At 47.1% G+C, this 19,003-nt stretch overlaps 1 protein-coding gene across 12 annotated transcripts in view; it reads right to left on the bottom strand.

The window, feature by feature from the left end:
- Positions 1 to 3,035, bottom strand: part of itpr1a (inositol 1,4,5-trisphosphate receptor, type 1a) — a 209,600-nt gene extending 206,565 nt beyond the window's left edge. For 11 of the 12 annotated variants that reach the window (XM_060920238.1, XM_060920239.1, XM_060920241.1 and 8 more), the window contains exons 1-2: positions 2,906 to 3,035; positions 1 to 3 (exon numbers count right to left, since the gene is read on the bottom strand). The exon at positions 1 to 3 is cut by the window's left edge and continues 100 nt beyond it. The gene's annotated coding sequence lies outside the window, so the exon portion shown is untranslated. The remainder of the gene's footprint in view (positions 4 to 2,905) is intronic. The other variant, XM_060920245.1, reaches the window with a different exon arrangement.
- Positions 3,036 to 19,003: the final 15,968 nt, after the last annotated feature.

Here is a 19,003-nt window from a genome sequence, read left to right as displayed (position 1 = left end):
CACCTGCAGGATGGAGAATTGGAGTGAGAACCTCCTGCTGCTTACGGAACCACGTTCATCACTCAGGCGTTTCAGCAGTTATCGCATAATCAATAATCATTAACGTCTCAACACAGTAACCGCAGGTTTAGGTTCCGATCCGAAAACCTTCTGCCTGAAATTTGTGTCCAATTCAAACTGACAAGCAGGAATAATGAAGGTGATGCTGATGTCGAAAACTGTACAAAAAAATGTATAAAAAGCTTAATCTTGCAACCAGCAGAGCAGTCAATTCCCAACCTTCTGGCACAGAGAGAGGAATTCTGGGTAAAACTGGGGATTAGTGACACTGGTGTTTTAGCTGTTAATCAGTCTGGGTGAAATGATGATCCAACACTGATACTGTCGTAAAAACGGGTCACATGATTCATTCTGAGAGAACTGATCAGTACCTTTATAAGAGCCAGTTCACACTGAACATGTTTCTGAAGTGAGCCATGCCTGTGTCACTTACTCTTCCATTTTAATAAGTAGAGATCCTCCAAACCCAAGCCGGACATCACACTGCTCTTACATTTCCTTTGTGTCATTCACATCACTTGTGAATGGAAGTAAATCATAAACTTGACAAAAAGCCACTGAAATCTAAAAACCCACACTTTCCATACACTGTGCACTTTATTTAAGATCATAAAGATGTTGTTATTCAGCTGCATAAAGTGTTTGTTCACCATGAGGCTCCTTTTACAGCTCATGAGGGATCGTGTGGATCAAAATTAACGCTGTCGAAGACAGATTCTCGTTCTCCTGAGTGCTCACTGGCTGCTGAAGGACTGAGTGAAACCAAAACACGCATCACCACCATCACTAACCTCACTGTTGGTGAAAGTGCAAAAATATCACACAAATGAAGTGTGTTGAACAGTTTACTGTTATGAACGTGAATTAAAACTATGAGTAAAATATGTCATGGCATTCTGTTATCAGACCTCACTGTGTCCTTCTCTTCTGTCCAAACTCATAAAACTGTTCACAGGATTTAAATCACTGAACATTCAGTCACGCTGAGGAATCTATTTACAAACCTGAGGTGGACACACACCATCACACACACTGTTCGAGACTTCACCACACAGTTTATCGTACAGGATCTTGTACAGTGTGATGAGGATCATCGTAAAGCATCACTGAAGTGACACAGAGTGAAACCATCACAAAGAAAGCAAGTCTGTCATCTTATTTCAGTCCTTTATCAGATCATTTAATGGAGAACCGAGTGTAGATAATCTGGATCCAGCCGGTTTTAGAGACTATAAAGTTATAATGGAAATGGAACTCGAAAGATTAGAGGATAAAAATAGCTTTTGGAAATGGGGGTGTGATATTATTAAGTTCAGAGATTAAGTTCAGAGTCATTGCTGAACTGCTGAGTCTCTGAAAACTGGATAAAACCATGATTTTATTCTGATTCGTCTCAAACCTTCATCAGAAAATGTGTCCAGATAACATGTCGCTCCATCTTTAAAAGATTCCTTTAATTTCATCAGCATCTCATTTTCAAGAGCATGATGATGATGTATGTGTGTAAGTATTATGTTCTCATTTATTCAAATGTAAATGTGAGAAGCGATTTTGGGTGAAGTTCACTAGCGCTAACAGCTTTCAAATCTTGTGATCTTCAAAAAGCCACGCCCACAAAACCTCAGCTAGATGGAGTTTTATGAGTTGACAGCTGCCTCTTTCTCCTGATTGTTTAATTGTTGGTGGTTCACATCGTGTGTTTACAGTGTGAGGAGATATTCTACTGAAGGTGCAGGAACACAAGGAGAAACATCACACACACACACACACACACACACACACCACTGAGTACAGCATTAACGCTGTGTAATGTCTAATGTTTCTTCCTGTTAACAGCACATACCGTTTTGAAGATCTCGGCTTAAAAGCCCTGGTTTATCTTTGGCAGGACAAATGCTCAGGTCAGTAAAACCCTCCGTCCATCATCTTACTGTCTGACCAACACCAACCCCAACACACTTATCTACTCCGTTTGCATAACAAATAAGTCTGACACACACACAATTCCACTTCCCCTCTATCGTACTATACATCTCTCTCTCTCTCTCACACACACACACACACACACAGAGCAGGGATTTGCATATGTACATGTGTGGAGGGTTTTTCCTGTTACACCTAACAGTAAAACTCAAAATAGATTTCATCAAGCTGCGACGCTGGATCTGATCTCTGCAGGGACAGGAACACAGCTTTTACACAGGATTAACCAAATAAAGTCATAAACAGTACGCGCGCACACACACACACATACACACACACACACACATTTCCCCACTTTATTGTATAAAAGCTGTAAAAGCCATCAGTGTGTGAATGAGAGGTGTGAATGCACTGTACCTCCTCTTCACATCTGCTCCATGTTCAGGAGGTGACATGAGAAGAAGTTTGAACAGGAAATGGAAAAAGGATTTAAACACCACAGAAAAAAAAATAACCAAAAAGCAGTGCATTTTACATCCTTAACTAACTCACACTGCCAACAGGACCATCTCTACTCATTAACAGGACAAATGAAATAAGTCAGTAATAAATAAACTAACAAAAAAAATCTCAGTTTTAAAGTTAGTTTAATGTCAACAAAGATAAATAAATGCGCATTAATTTCAGTTTAATGTTCATAGAATATTAATCAGAGTTAAACAGACAGCTCTTAAACCTCATTATTATCCTGAAAATAGGTTTTAATCTGTTAAAAGCAGATTATTTTTGTATCCGAGCAGCTTTTTTTTTCCTGTTAAAGAACTTTTTTCCCTCAGGCGGAGGGCGATGCTGTCACACATCACATAAATATTTACTCTGATAAAAGCTGGAGCTCGGATTTAAAGTGAGTGAATGTTTTTACCTCAGAGAGCTGAACTTCACTCGCTCTGCTTTCTTTTCTTCAGTAGTTTTGTCTAAAAGCTGCGTCTTCGAGAAAAACACATCATGCTGAAGAAACTCCAGAGCTGCCGACTCTCACAGCCCGCTCTTCTTCTGCCTGCTGCTCGCCCACCATCGGATATTTCCGGCTACGATCGCCTATTTCCGGCTAGGATCGGATATTTCCGGCTAGGATCGCCTATTTCCGGCTAGGATCGGATATTTCCGGATGTCCTCGGTTCTGCTCTGGTATTTTCGGATCTACTCGGTCACCGTCAGCGCTGCTACTCGGTTATTTTCGGTTTTGTTCACCTTCGACTGTAAATTTGCATGAATTTTATGCAAAGTGGGGTTTTTTCCCGCATAAATGAGCATACACTCTAAAAATGCTGGGTTGTTTGTTCAACCCAAACACTGGCTTGAGGCTGTTTGAGGAGTTTGTTTGTTTGTTTGTTTGTTTGTTTGTTTGTTTGTTTGTTTGTTTGTTTGTTTGTTTGTTTGTTTCATGCGGATTGAGGATCTGCTGTGGCGACCCCTAATCGGGAGCAGCCAAAAGAAGAAGAAGAATTTTTATTTTTATTTTTGATATTGGGATGTTGGGACAGCCCTGTGATGACCTGGCGACTTGTCCAGGGTGAACCCCGCCTCTCACCCGTAGTGAGAGGGTTAGGGTTGGAAAATGAAAACAATTTCAGAATAAAATAAAGATTTGTATTTATTGTTAACTTTTATTTTTCCAGCACAGAGACATGCCCTTCATGAAATGATTGATATTAATAACTATTATTGCAGCTTGCTAGCTAATTGTGTGAATATCTTACATTAGCTAATTTAACATTGTCAGTTAGGCCCTGGCCACACTACAGCTCGCATTGGGAGCAAACGTTTGTGGCAATGAAAAATTGGTAGCCTTGCTACCAGTCGTGCGATACAGTGAATGCTCTCTGAGCTTTGCAAGTTTTTTTGGTGTGTTTCCACCTCGTGAGTGGCCAAAAACGTCATGAAAAATTTCAGTGCATGCACTGAAATTTGGTGGTGATGTTTTTGTTGGCAAACTAAGCAGGGAATACTTTCTGAAGCTCGGGGAGCATTGCCACCAAAACGCCTCATTTTCATTGATAAACCATCGCAAAGATTTGTGAGCTGTAGTGTGACCATAGCCTGAGCAAATGTTTGTGTTTGATAATGTTCACCTCAAACAGAGCTAAGTAATGATAAACTTGTTAATCACCATATTAGTGTCTCATCCTGATATAAAACCTATTTTAAAGTGACATGTTAAATCAACTCAATCTGTGTTGTGTTTGATTCACAGGTCCAACATTACTCTCACATTACTTACTAAAACAAATAGATGGAACAGTGGAATTCCCATGTCTGTTGTTCAGATCTGTTTTAATGACAAACTGTTATCTACTGTTTATAACTGTTCTGTTTATATTGTATAATGCATGAATTTAAAAAATCTGGTACAATAAAACATTTCTTGCACATCTTTGGGCAAATCATTAGGGTATAATAATAATAATAATAATAATAATAATAATAATAATAATAATGGGCGGCACGGTGGTGTAGTGGTTAGCGCTGTCGCCTCACAGCAAGAAGGTCCTGGGTTCGAGCCCCGGGGCCGGCGAGGGCCTTTCTGTGCGGAGTTTGCATGTTCTCCCCGTGTCCGCGTGGGTTTCCTCCGGGTGCTCCGGTTTCCCCCACAGTCCAAAGACATGCAGGTTAGGTTAACTGGTGACTCTAAATTGAGCGTAGGTGTGAATGTGAGTGTGAATGGTTGTCTGTGTCTATGTGTCAGCCCTGTGATGACCTGGCGACTTGTCCAGGGTGAACCCCGCCTTTCACCTGTAGTCAGCTGGGATAGGATCCAGCTCGCCTGCGACCCTGTAGAAGGATAAAGCGGCTAGAGATAATGAGATGAGATGAGATAATAATAATAATAATAAATGTTTTATTACTGATTAATAATGGTTAGCAATGAATAAATAATGATTAGGCTACTGGCTAATTAAGGAGGAACAGGGGCTAATAATAATGCATAAATGAGGTAAATTTAATTCAATCACTGCAGTCAATATAATCAAAATACTGGGCTGAAGCAGAAACCCAGCTACGATGTAAATTTTTCTGAACAGTCTTGTTAAAGTAACCCAATACTTTGGTTAAATCTGTAATGCAATCTGCTGGGTTAAATGTATAACTCACTTCTCTGTTGTAAGATAACCCAGTGTTGTGTTGGTCCAATATTTACCCAGCGTCTGGGTTATAAACAACCCAATTGGGTTATTTTCAGCTCAGCATTTCTTTTTAGAGTGTAATTGTGTTTATAAATCTTAGAATGTCGCGTACTGTCTGACTCAGTTCTGCCACTAATTTGGACAAAACAAGGCTTCCACCAACTGGCAGGCACTGCTAGAGCACTCTGCATCAAAACATCTCAGGACAAGAACCATTTTTCTCTGTTATTGTGCCTTGTGTCATCTCTCACTTCAGCCATGGACTGTTCACTGTTCTCTCAGCTGCGAAGGGCTACAGGTGCCTCCACTTTCATACCAACAGCTTCTTACCCTCAGCAGAACTCCTCACAACATCACTCATCTCCCCGAATGCTGTTTACACTCAGATTCACCACATTCAGTTGTACTGTGATGTCTTTGGATTCACTCTGGGCTGGACAGGCCGTCTGGCGTACCGGGCAAAATCCCGGTGGCCTAACGGTCCAAGTGGCCTGACGGTCCAAGATATTAATTAAATAATAATTTTACTTTGAAACCGGCAGTGCGGCGCATAATATAGAGTCGCGGCGCCCTATTGGTCTATTTTCAGTGGACTGAACCAATCAGCGGCGCTCTAGCACGCCCACCCCTCCTATGCCCCTTCCCTGTACCGAATCAGCTCCGCCGAGATTTTGCCCGGTTCGTAGATTACCTGTGGAAGGATGGAGAAACCAAAACGCAAAGGTGGCACGGCGAGGCTGCGAGAGAAAAAAATTAAACAGCTCGAAGCAGATGCAGTAAAATGCTCAAAAATAACAGACCTGTTCACTGGAGGGACTGCTGTAGCCTCCACATTGTCCCAGTTTGAGGTTTTTGAAAGGGAACCCGATGCCGTGGGACAGAATGAGGGAACTGTAGCACAGCAGCAGCCGGTAAGCAAGCAGTAACGTTAGGACTAACTTAGGATAATAGGGACTTTAAGGTGATGGAAGTAAGCAACGTTAGCTCTATATCACACGAGAATCATGAGCAACTGTTATTTTTACATGTCGTAGCAGTTGCATTAAATAGTGCTTTGCTTTCGTTTCTGCTCCACCATGCGAGTTCCAAATAGATTTATTTAATCAATTAATTATTTATGGAGTAGTTTATAAATTGCAATATTCTATCCCTCTCTTCCTGTCTAGTCAAGCCAGGCTCTTGTGGCAGGTGAGGTTGAAGAGAGTGAAGACACAGTAGATTACTTTTCACGACCAGAGCCTGGTAGGATGCAAGCATTTTTAATGCATCATCCCAAACAAGATGCTACAAACACAATTGCAAAGAGGGTGTTCACTAACAAAGATGGCACAAGCAGGAAGTGGCTGACGTACTGTAATCAATGTCATGCTTTATTCTCTTTTGTATGCTTGGCTTTTAGCAAGACCTCTGAAGGGTCTTCTGGCGTACATAGATGTTCATAGGATCGTCAGGGTATGAGAGCGTTTGTTCAAGTCAAGTGAGCTATCTACCAAGTGAGTAAACATAATACACCTCACTACAATATAAAAGTGTGATGACCCTGAGGTTGTTTTGAACATTTATTAACTTGTATGTACCTAATCTTAAATTGTTTTAATGTCTTCCTTTTCCTTTCTGTCTGTGTACTTGTGTGTGTGATTGGCTGCAGGTGGGATGATTACGAGAGTGACTGTGTCAGTGTGTAGGTGTGTCCAAGTAGCAGATTGGACTGAAGACTGCAGATAAGGTCGGTTCCTCCCAGCTTCTGGGGGCTCTCTTCCAACCATGCCCCATTGTGTGCAAGAAGCATTTTAAATAAATCATTGACTGCATAGTTACTGTGCATTTGTTGGTGTTTTTGGGGGGCCGGGAATTCTTGCTTTAAATGTTGCACCATTTCCCCTTGGCCAGGATGTAACAACCGTAAAAAAATGTACATTGCTTCATGGAAAACAAACGGTACTTAAACAAGTGCAATGAGAGATAGCAACCTGGCCCCAACCGGTGTGTTTGGCTCCCCATAAAGACGGCACACACACACACACACTGCAGGGTGACAGACAGACAGACTAACAGACGGGGTCATTGCAATACCTGGCCAAACCTCCTCCGGGGGGGCAGGTTACTAGTCGTTTGTACTCCGGTAATTATGAGCCTGTTGAAGTCTTAATATTGGCCTGCCTAAGTCAAAAATGCCCGGCCCGTTTTTTTGTCCCAGTCCAGCCCTGGATTCACTTGTGTCATTTGATCCATATTCCCTTATGTCCATTCCATTTTACACCAATGTTCATCTGCACTTTACTATCTTGCATTACATTAATCCATGTCTCTGGACTCATGACACTCACATATCCTGCCATTTGCACATGTTACTTTTGCACTTTACTGCCACCCTGCCTCATGGTCTCGTCTTACACCACCACTTAATGCTGCTTTTATTTTGCACTTCTCTTGAGATACTAACTGCATTTAATTGTTTTTGTGCTTGTATTCTGTTCAATGCAGACAGGGGAGTATAAAAGATGGATAAGTGGGGAGACACATGAATTTACTGAACAATGTAGGGCCAGAGATCACAATTGCACAGAAGAAAGCAAGAGCAAATATAGAGAACTCGATAAGAGAGTTAAGAATAGTGCAGAGAAAGACTGGAAGTCTTGGATAGATGATCAAGCAAAGGAGCTCGAAGCTGCAGCAAGTTCAAACAACCAGAGAGAGGTACAGTGGTGCTTGAAAGTTTGTGAACCCTTTAGAATTTTCTATATTTCTGCATAAATATGACCTAAAACATCATCAGATTTTCACACAAGTCCTAAAAGTAGATAAAGAGAACCCAGTTAAACAAATGAGACAAAAATATTATACTTGGTCATTTATTTATTGAGGAAAATGATCCAATATTACATATCTGTGAGTGGCAAAAGTATGTGAACCTCTAGGATCAGCAGTTAATTTGAAGGTGAAATTAGAGTCAGGTGTTTTCAATCAATGGGATGACAATCAGGTGTGAGTGGGCACCCTGTTTTATTTAAAGAACAGGGATCTATCAAAGTCTGATCTTCACAACACATGTTTGTGAAAGTATATCATGGCATGAACAAAGGAGATTTCTGAGGACCTCAGAAAAAGCGTTGTTGATGCTCATCAGGCTGGAAAAGGTTAAAAAACCATCTCTAAAGAGTTTGGATTCCACCAGTCCACAGTCAGACAGATTGTGTACAAATGGAGGAAATTCAAGACCATTTTTACCCTCCCACAAGTGGCCGACCAGCAAAGATCACTCCAAGAGCAAGGCATGTAATAGTCGGCGAGGTCACAAAGGACCTCAGGGTAACTTCTAAGCAACTGAAGGCCTCTCTTACATTGGCTAATGTTAATGTTCATGAGTCCACCATCAGGACAACACTGAACAACAATGGTGTGCATGGCAGGGTTGCAAGGAGAAAGCCACTGCTCTCCAAAAAGAACATTGCTGCTCGTCTGCAGTTTGCTAAAGGTCATGTGGACAAGCCAGAAGGCTATTGGAAAAATGTTTTGTGGACGGATGAGACCAAAATAGAACTGTGGCAGCGGGGGCGTAGTCAAGCGCCGGTCTGTGACAGGAGGGTGGAGCCAGGGAAGGTGAGTGGCAGAATCGCTTCACCTGACTGTAATTAACCTGTGTTTGTGTGTTTTCCCAGTAACCGCTCCCTATTTAAGGAGGCAGAGAGAGAGGAGAGGGAGCGCAACCCGGGATCAGACGAGTGTGTGTGTGAGTGTGAATGAATGAGAGTACTTACACTGAAAAGTTGTAAAAATAAATCGCCTTGTCTGCCTCCAAATGTTGTCCTGCCGTCCTCTGTGCTCCACCCACACTCAATACACGCTACAGTGGTGCCGAAACCCGGGATTAAGGTGGAGCACCAACACAGCAGCCCCATGAATCCTCCCCATTCGCGGACTTGGTCCACGCCCTCGCCATGGCTCAGCAGAGCCAGCACCAGGCACTTGTCACGCTCCGAAAGGAGCAGGAGCGCCGCAACCCGGGATAAAGGTGGAGCACCAACACAGCAGCCCCATGAATCCTCCCCGTTCGCGGACTTGGTCCACGCCCTCGCCACGGCTCAGCAGAGACAGCACCAGGCACTTGTCACGCTCTGAAAGGAGCAGGAGCGCCGCTTTGAAGCCCTGGTGCTGGCCCAGCAGGAAGATCGAGAGGCATTCCGGCGTCTCCTCGCGTCGGTGGGGTCCACCAGCGCCCCGGCCGCGGGCCCATCTCCCCTCACCTTGACCAAGATGGGCCCGCAGGACGACCCCGAGGCTTTCATCACATTGTTTGAGCAGGTCGCCGACACCTCGGGGTGGCCGATGGAGCAGCGCGTGGCGCGCCTCCTCCCCCTCCTGACGGGAGAGGCGCAGCTGGCCGCAGTACAGCTCCCCGCCGACCGCAGGCTGGCCTACGCCGACCTTCGCAGTGCTGTCCTCCAGCGCGTGGGGTGCACGCCGGAGCAGCAGCGCCAGCGCTTCCGCGCGCTGCGGATGGAGGAAGTCGGCAGCCCATTCGCGTTTGGCCAGCAGCTCCGGGAAGCCTGCTGGCGGTGGCTGAGGGCCGAAGATCGCGACGCCGAGGGAATCATCGACCAGGTGGCGCTGGAACAGTTTATCGCCCGCTTACCAGCTGGAACCGCGGAGTGGGTCCAGTGCCACCGCCCGGCGTCACTGGATCAGGCCGTAGGACTGGCGGAGGATCATCTGGCGGCTGTTCCGGTGGCAGGACAGCGGACGACATCATCTTCTTTCTCCTCTTCTCTCTCTCTTTCTCCCCCCCTCCTCCCATGTCCCGTCCTCGCCCCATTCCCCCACCGCGGAGGCGGGGGCCGGCTCCACCCCAGCCAGCCCGCCGCACCCGTGGTGCCCTCCCGTTTCTCCCTTCTGTGTCTGTCTCTCCCCCCCCTCAGGTGAGTGAGCCCCAGAAGACAGCTGCAGAGGGAAGGCCCGGGCCGGTTTGCTGGCGCTGCGGGGAACCGGGCCACCTGCAGCAACAGTGTGCAGCGATGGAAGTGGGGGTGGTGGTGCGGATCCCCGACGCGCCAGAGGCTGCCCTCGATCGGGCCGGAGCGTATCGCATACCGGTAAGTGTACAAGGGGCTACATATCAGGCGTTGGTGGATTCAGGTTGCAATCAGACCTCGATCCGCCAAAGCCTGGTGCAAGATGAGGCATTGGGGGGAGCACAAGGGGTGAAGGTGTTGTGTGTGCACGGGGATATTCACAGCTACCCGTTGGTGTCGGTCCACATACATTTCAGAGGGGAAAAATCGATAGTGAAGGCGGCGGTTAATCCTCGCCTTACCCACTCTTTGATCTTGGGGACTGATTGGCTGGGATTTCGGGGTTTAATGGCACGCCTAGTAAAGAGTGGGTCCTGCCGGTTAACAGGGGAAGGTCCCGGTGTTGCTTTGGCTGGATTCGCGGCGACATCCGTAAGTGGTGTACGGCGTGCCGCGAATGCCAGTTAGTAAATCCAGCGGCCATTCCAAAAGCGCCCTTGCGCCCCCTACCATTAATCGAGACCCCGTTCGAAAGAATTGGGATGGATCTCGTCGGGCCATTAGATGGTTCTGGTGGACTATGCAACGCGATACCTGGAAGCGGTGCCTCTTCGCAATATCTCAGCACGCAGTATTGCGGAGGCCCTCTTCCATGTCTTCTCCCGGGTTGGAATCCCAAAAGAGATTCTGACTGACCAAGGCACCTCGTTTATGTCACGAACACTGAGCGAACTGTATGGGCTACTGGGTATTAAGCCGATCTGCACCAGCGTTTATCACCCACAGATGGACGGTTTAGTTGAACGGTTCAATCGCACCCTCAAGAATATTATCAAAAAATTCGTAAGTGAGGACGCACGTAACTGGGATAAGTGGCTCGAACCCTTGTTGTTTGCAGTGCGAGAGGTCCCCCAAGCCTCCACGGGGTTCTCCCCGTTTGAATTATTATATGGGCGTAAGCCGCACGGCATCTTAGATGTACTGCGGGAAAATTGGGAGGAGGGACCTTCACCGAGCAAAAACGAAATTCAGTACGTTATGGATCTGCGCGCAAAACTCCACACGCTCACCCACCTAACTCAGGAGAATTTGCGGCAGGCCCAGGAACAGCAAGCCCGCCTGTACAACAAGGGCACGTGCCTTAGAGAGTTCACTCCGGGAGATAAGGTACTCGTCCTGTTGCCCACGTCGAGCTCCAAATTAATCACCAGGTGGCAAGGACCCTTTGAGGTCACACGGCGAGTCGGGGACGTCGACTATGAGGTTAGGTGAACAGACAGGGAGGGGGCACTACAGATCAACCACCTCAATCTGCTGAAACTCTGGAACGAGGAGGTCCCCGTGGCGTTGGTGTCGGTAGTTCCGGAGAAGGCGGAGCTGGGGCCGGAGGTCCAAAAAGGGTCATTGGCATCACGTACCTCTCCGGTCCCCTGTGGAGACCACCTCTCCCCGACCCAACTCACGGAGGTCGCCCAGTTGCAGGCCGAGTTTTCGGATGTGTTCTCGCCCCTGCCTGGTCGCACTAACCTCATAGAACACCACATAGAGATGCCCCCGGGGGTGGTAGTGCGTAGCCGCCCTTATAGACTACCCGAACACAAAAAAAAGGTGGTTCAGGAAGAACTTCAGGCCATGCTCGAAATGGGCATCGTCGAGGAGTCCCACAGTGACTGGAGCAGCCCGGTGGTCTTGGTTCCCAAGGCCGACGGCTCGGTCCGGTTCTGTGTGGACTATAGAAAAGTCAACATGGTGTCTAAATTCGATGCGTACCCAATGCCTCGTATTGATGAGCTGCTCGATCGACTAGGCATGGCTCGCTTTTACTCGACACTGGATTTGACGAAGGGATATTGGCAGATCCCCTTGACTCCATTATCCCGGGAAAAAATGGCCTTTTCCACACCGTTCGGCTTACACCAGTTCGTCACACTTCCGTTTGGGCTGTTTGGGGCGCCCGCTACGTTTCAGCGGCTGATGGACCGGGTCCTCCGGCCCCACGCCACCTATGCGGCCGCTTACCTAGACGATATCATCATTTATAGTAATGATTGGCAGTGGCACCTACAACACCTGAGGGCCGTCCTTAGGTCGCTGAGGCGGGCGGGTCTCACTGCCAACCCGAAGAAGTGTGCGATTGGGCGGGTGGAAGTACGGTATCTGGGCTTCCACTTGGGCAACGGGCAGGTGCGTCCCCAAATTAATAAGACAGCAGCGATTGCAGCCTGCCCGAGGCCCAAGACCAAAAAGGGGGTGAGACAGTTCCTGGGGCTGGCTGGCTACTATCGTAGGTTTATACCTAATTATTCGGACGTCACCAGCCCACTGACTGACCTCACTAAAAAGGGGGCGCCAGATCCGGTCCAGTGGACGGAGCAGTGCCAGCGGGCTTTCTCTGAGGTAAAGGCTGCACTGTGTGGGGGGCCACTATTACACTCCCCTGACTTCTCTCTCCCTTTTTTGTTGCAGACCGATGCGTCGGACAGAGGGCTGGGGGCCGTTTTGTCCCAGCAGGTGGAGGGGGAGGACCGCCCAGTCTTATACATCAGCCGGAAGCTGTCAGTGCGTGAGGGGCGATACAGCACAATTGAGAAGGAGTGCCTGGCGATCAAGTGGGCGGTCCTCGCCCTCCGTTACTACCTGCTGGGGTGCTCTTTCACCCTCTGTTCGGACCACGCGCCCCTCCAGTGGCTCCACCGCATGAAGGATGCCAACGCGCGGATCACCCATTGGTATCTGGCACTCCAACCCTTCAACTTCAAGGTGGTCCACAGGCCGGGGGCACAGATGGTCATGGCGGACTTCCTCTCCCGTCAAGGGGGGGGGAGTTGGCTGCGGGCCGGACAGGCGCCCGGCCTGAGTCGGGCGGTGGGGGTATGTGGCAGCGGGGGCGTGGTCAAGCGCTGGTCTGTGACAGGAGGGTGGAGCCAGGGAAGGTGAGTGGCAGAATCGCTTCACCTGACTGTAATTAACCTGTGTTTGTGTTTTCCCAGTAACCGCTCCCTATTTAAGGAGGCAGAGAGAGAGGAGAGGGAGCGCAACCCGGGATCAGACGAGTGTGTGTGTGTGTGTGTGTGTGTGTGTGAATGAATGAGAGTACTTACACTGAAAAGTTGTAAAAATAAATCGCCTTGTCTGCCTCCAAACGTTGTCCTGCCGTCCTCTGTGCTCCACCCACACTCGATACGCGCTACAAGAACATTTTGGTTTAAATGAGAAGTGTTATGTTTGGAGAAAGGAAAACACTGCATTCCAGCATAAGAAGCTTATCCCATCTGTGAAACATGGTGGTGGTAGTATCATGGTTTGGGCCTGTTTTGCTGCATCTGGGCCAGGATGGCTTGCCATCATTGATGGAACAATGAATTCTGAATTATACCAGCGAATTCTAAAGGAAAATGTCAGGACATCTGTCCATGAACTGAATCTCAAGAGAAGGTGAGTCATGCAGCAAGACAACGACCCTAAGCACACAAGTCGTTCTACCAAAGAATGGTTAAAGAAGAACAAAGTTAATGTTTTGGAATGACCAAGTCAAAGTCCTGACCTTAGTTCAGTCAAAATATTGTGGAAGGACCTGAAGCGAGCAGTTCATGTGAGGAAACCCACCAACATTCCAGAGTTGAAGCTCTTCTGTACAGAGGAATGGGCTAAAATTCCTCCAAGCCGGTGTGCAGGACTGATCAACAGTTACTGGAAATGTTTAGTTGCAGTTATTGCTGCACAAGGGGGTCACACCAGATACTGAAAGCAAAGGTTCACATACTTTTGCCACTCACAGATGTGTAATGTTGGATCATTTTCCTCAATAAATAAATGACCAAGTATAATATTTTTGTCTCATTTGTTTAACTGGGTTCTCTTTATCTACTTTTAGGACTTGTGTGAAAATCTGTTGTTGTTTTTGGTCATATTTATGCAGAAATATAGAAAATTCTAAAGGGTTCACAAACCTTCAAGCACCACTGTATTCCAAAAAGTTAAGATGCTTGCTGGTAAAATGACAAGGAGTACACCATTAGTCAAAGATAAGGATGGCAATATCATAGGCAACAAGGAGGGAAAACTGAAAAGATGGGCTGAGCACTTCAGTGAACTCCTCAATGCTGAAACACCTGGAAATGTGCTAGAGGACATCTCTGATGAGTGGAATGAACTGGATGTTGATCTGAGTACCCCTAATAGGGAGGAAGTTGATCGATCTGTTAAGCATCTGAAAAACAACAAGGCAGCTGGATATGACAAGATCACTGGAGAAATGCTAAAAGATGGAAGAAAAAAATGGTAGACTGGCTATTACGAATATGCATGGTAGTGTGGACGACCAAAAGAGTACCAGAAGATTGGAAAAAGGGAGTCATCATTAAACTTCCAAAGAAAGGAGATCTTATGATCTGCAGCAACAACCATGGTATCACCCTCCTTAGCATAGCTGGAAAGGTATTCTGCACCTTGGTTCTCCTGTGTATTCGCAATGCCACTGACAAGTGCCTCAGAGAAAATCAGAGTGGATTCAGGAAGGGCAGGTCCTGTGCTGATCAATGCTTTGCTTTATGTCAGCTTGCAGAAAAATGCCTTGAATTCCAACTCCCTTTGAAGATTGGGGATAGATTAGGGATAAAATTAGCTCATGTTTTAAGTCATTCAAATTCTGTAAAGCTGCTTTGCGACAATGTTTATTGTTAAAAGCACTATACAAATAAACAAATAAACTTGAAGATCAACTTTGTTGACTTTAAACCTGCATTCAACAGCATACATAGAGAATCCCTTTGGAAAATACTTGAGGCATATGGTTTACCTAAGAAGATGGTCAACATCATGAAGAACACCTATGACGGATCGGAATGTTGTGTGAAGGTGGATGGAGAAACAACAAAGTGATTTGCTGTTACAGCAGGTGTCAGGCAAGACTGCATATGGTCCCCACTGTTGTTTAGCATATTGATCAATTGGGTGTTGAAGCATGCCCTGGACAAGAATGACACTGGAATTGTAAAATCCATAAATCCAACAAAGACTATCTGACCTTGATTTTGCAGACGACATAGCCTTGATTGACGAAACAGAACAAAGGTTACAGTATGCCACCTCACAGGTGGAAGAAAAGGGAAGCAAAGTAGGGTTCACTGTTAACTCTGCCAAGTCTAAAGTTATGGCAGTCTCAAAGGAAAAGTGTGAGCTTACCATTACCATGAACAACCAGGACACATTGGAGAATGCGGAGAAATTCATTTACCTGGGAAGTACAATAATGCATAATAGTGATCTCACTCCCGAACTTAACAACCACGCTGGAAAGGCAGCAAATGCGTTCAATAAACTTCTACCTATCATGCATCATAAATCCATCTGACTGCGAACAAAAATGGCAATATATCGAGCCGTAGTGATCTCAACCTTACTATATGGCGCTGAAGCTTGGAATACCACCCTACAAGAAGAGAGGTGCTTAGTGGCTTTTCATACTAGAATTCTTGGTGTGTCCTGGAGAGACCACATCTCAAATGCAGAGATCTTTGAAAGAACTGCTCAGGCTCCCCTAATTAATATCCTGCGACAGAAACGGCTATCATGGCTTGGCCATGTCGTATGCATGCCTTACCACGCCGCTTGCTCCATTGGTTACCATCAGGACGGCATCATCCAGGCAGGCAATGCATGCAATGGAGCAATGCAGTCTCAAGAGACTTATAGGAGTCAGGTATCTCATTTGAGGAGGCAGTGGTGGCAGTGCAGGACAGGAAGCAATGGCGATCCTTTGTGTTGGTGCTATGTGGGCATGGCCCACTGCAGCAGTAAGCTAAGTAAGTAATTCTGTTCAGTGATAATAAAGCTGAATCTAGTCAAGTCAAGTCAAGTTTATTTGTATAGCACTTTTAACAATAAACATTGTCGCAAAGCAGCTTTACAGGATTTGAATGACTTAAAACATGAGCTAATTTTATCTCTAATCTATCCCCAATGATGAAGCCTGTGGAGACGGTGGCAAGGAAAAACTCCCTCAGACGACATGAGGAAGAAACCTTGAGAGGAACCAGACTCAAAAGGGAACCCATCCTCATTTGAGCAACAACAGACAACTTGACTATAACATTAACCGTTTCAACATGAAGTCAGTTTCGTTGATGTTATAAACTCTTCATTGATGGAAACTTGAGTGCAAAACTGTTCATGACAACTGCAGTCCTAAAGTTAGCAAGTCAACTGTAGTCCTCAGCCATAAAAGCATTACTGTAAGTGCCCAGAGCATCCTCCAGGTGTGACTTTCAACTGTCCACATGGGGCCGTCCTCCACAGGAGCGATGCGATGAGACTCCAACCAGACACAGGGCACCAGGATGGATCAGGCAGGTCTGAGGAGCAGAAGAGGTTCAGCATCTCGATCCCAGGACCGACATGTAACTCAGAGGGACAGATTTGGGGGGGGGGACACAGGTTGTTAGGTATGCCCAATGTCACCTCAATAAGTAAGAACAGTATACATATTGCACTGAGTACAATCAGGGACTCCGGCAACTAACTATGACAGCATAACTAAAAAGGGAGAGCCAGAAGGTAACACAGGCATGAGGGAGTCCCGAGACATAAAGCAGCCAGCCACTACACCATCAACAAACTCGAGTGAGCAAGCTAGTGGGGGACTGACAGCATCCATACATCCCAGTTTACCAAAACACTATGTCTGAGGACCCTCCAGATCTACACCTTTACCTCATAAACACCATTAACAAAAGGCTTGACTAAACAGATATGTTTTCAGCCTAGACTTAAACACTGAGACTGTGTCTGATTCCCGAACATTACTTACTAATCTAAACTTGGCCAATAAATCTGTTTTTCGATCCTGAACCATCCATCCATTTTCTGCTGCTTATCTGGCTCCGGGTTTCAGGGGTAGCAGCCTAAGCAGAGCAGCCCAGACTTCCCTCTCACCAGCCACCTCCATCAGTTCTTCCGGGGGAATACTGAGGCATTCCCAGGACAGCTGAGAGATGTAACCTCTCCAACGTGTCCTGGGTCTGCCCTGGGGTCTCCTCCTGGTGGGTCATGCCCAGAGAACCTCCCCTGGGAGACATCTAGGGGGCATCCTAACAAGGTGCCCGAACCACCTCAAGTGACTCCTTTCGATGCGGAGGAGCAGCAGTTCTACTCTGAGTCTCTCCCGAATGACCAAGCTTCTCACCCTGTCTCTAAGGGAGAGCCCAGCCACCCTGTGGAGAAAACTAATTTCGACCGCTTGTATCTGCAATCTCATTCTTTCAGTCACTACCCATAGCTCATGACCATAGGTTAGGGTGGGAACGTAGATGGACCAGTAAATTGAGAGCTTTGCCTTTTGGCTTAGCTCTCTCTTTACCACAACAGACCAGTTGAGTGTCTGCATCACTGCTGATGCTGCCCCGATCCTTCTGTCCAACTCCCACTCCCCCTTACCCCCACTTGTGAACAAGACCCTGAGATATTTAAACTCCTCCACTTGAGGTAGCAGCTCCCCCTGACCTGAAGTAGGTACTCCACCTGTTTCCGGCTGAGCGTCATGGCCACAGACTTGGAGGTGCTGATCCTCATCCCAGCTGCTTCACACTTGGCTGCAAACCGTCCCAGTGCATGCTGTAGGTCACAGATTGATGAAGCCAACAAGACTACATCATACAAAAAATGCAGAGACAATCCTGATGCCACCAAACCGGACGCCCTCCGCCCCTTGGCTGCACCTAGAAATTCCGCCCATAAAAAGTTATGAACAGAGCCGGTGACGAAGGGCAGCCCTGGCAGAGTCTCACATGCACCGAAAACAAGTCTGACTTACTGCTGGCAATGCGAACTAAACTCCTGCTCCAGTCATACAGGGTCTGAATGGCCCACAGCAGTGGGCCCCGAATCCCATACTCCCGAAGCACCTCCCACAAGGCACCCCGAGGGACATGGTCATAAGCCTTCTCCTGGTCCACAAAACACATGTAGACCAGTTGGGCAAACTCCCATGCACCCTCCAGTACCTTTGCAAGGGTAAAGAGCTGGTCCAGTGTTCCATCACCAGGACGAAAACTGCATTGTTCCTCCTGAATCTGAGGTTCAACTATCAACCGGACTCTCCTCTCCAGCACCCCAGCATAGACTTTCCTGGGGAGGCTAAGAAGTGTGATCCCCCTATAGTTGGAATACACTCTCCGGTCCCCTTTTTTAAAAAAGGGGACCACCACCCCAGTCTGTCAATCCAGAGGCACTGTTCCCGACCTCCATGCAATGTTGAAGAGGTGTGTCAGCCAAGACAGCCCAACAACATCCAGCACCTTCAGGAACTCAGGATGAATCTCATCCACCCCCAAAGCCTGGCCACCGAGGAGCTTTTTAACCACCTCGGCAACCTCAACCCCTGTGATGGGCGAGTCCTCCCAAGCACCTTCAGACTCTGCGTCCTCCTCGGATGACATGAAGGTGGGATTGAGGAGATCCTCGAAGTATTCATTCGACCGCCCAATGATGTCCCCAGTTGAGGTCAACAGCACCCCATCCTGACTGTAAACAGTTTGGACAGAGCACTGCTTCCCCTTCCTGAGCCGCCAGACAGTTTGCCAGAATCTCTTCGAGGCCAACCAAAAGTTGCTATTCATGGCCTCACCGAACTCTTCCCACACCCGAGATTTTGCTTCAGTGACCACCAGAGCCGCATTCCGCTTGGCTCGTTGGTATCTGTCAGCTGCCTCTGGAGACCCACAGGCTAACCAAGCCTGACAGGACTCCTTCTTCAGCTTGACAGAGCCCCTCACCACAGGTGTCCACCACTGGGTTTGGGGATTACCGCCACGACAGGCACCAACAACC

This window comes from Neoarius graeffei, chromosome 4, assembly GCF_027579695.1.
Source record: "Neoarius graeffei isolate fNeoGra1 chromosome 4, fNeoGra1.pri, whole genome shotgun sequence".
Classification (NCBI taxonomy): domain Eukaryota; kingdom Metazoa; phylum Chordata; class Actinopteri; order Siluriformes; family Ariidae; genus Neoarius; species Neoarius graeffei.
The sequence above is the reverse complement of the archived record's forward strand: the minus strand, read 5'-3'. Positions and strand labels throughout refer to the sequence as shown.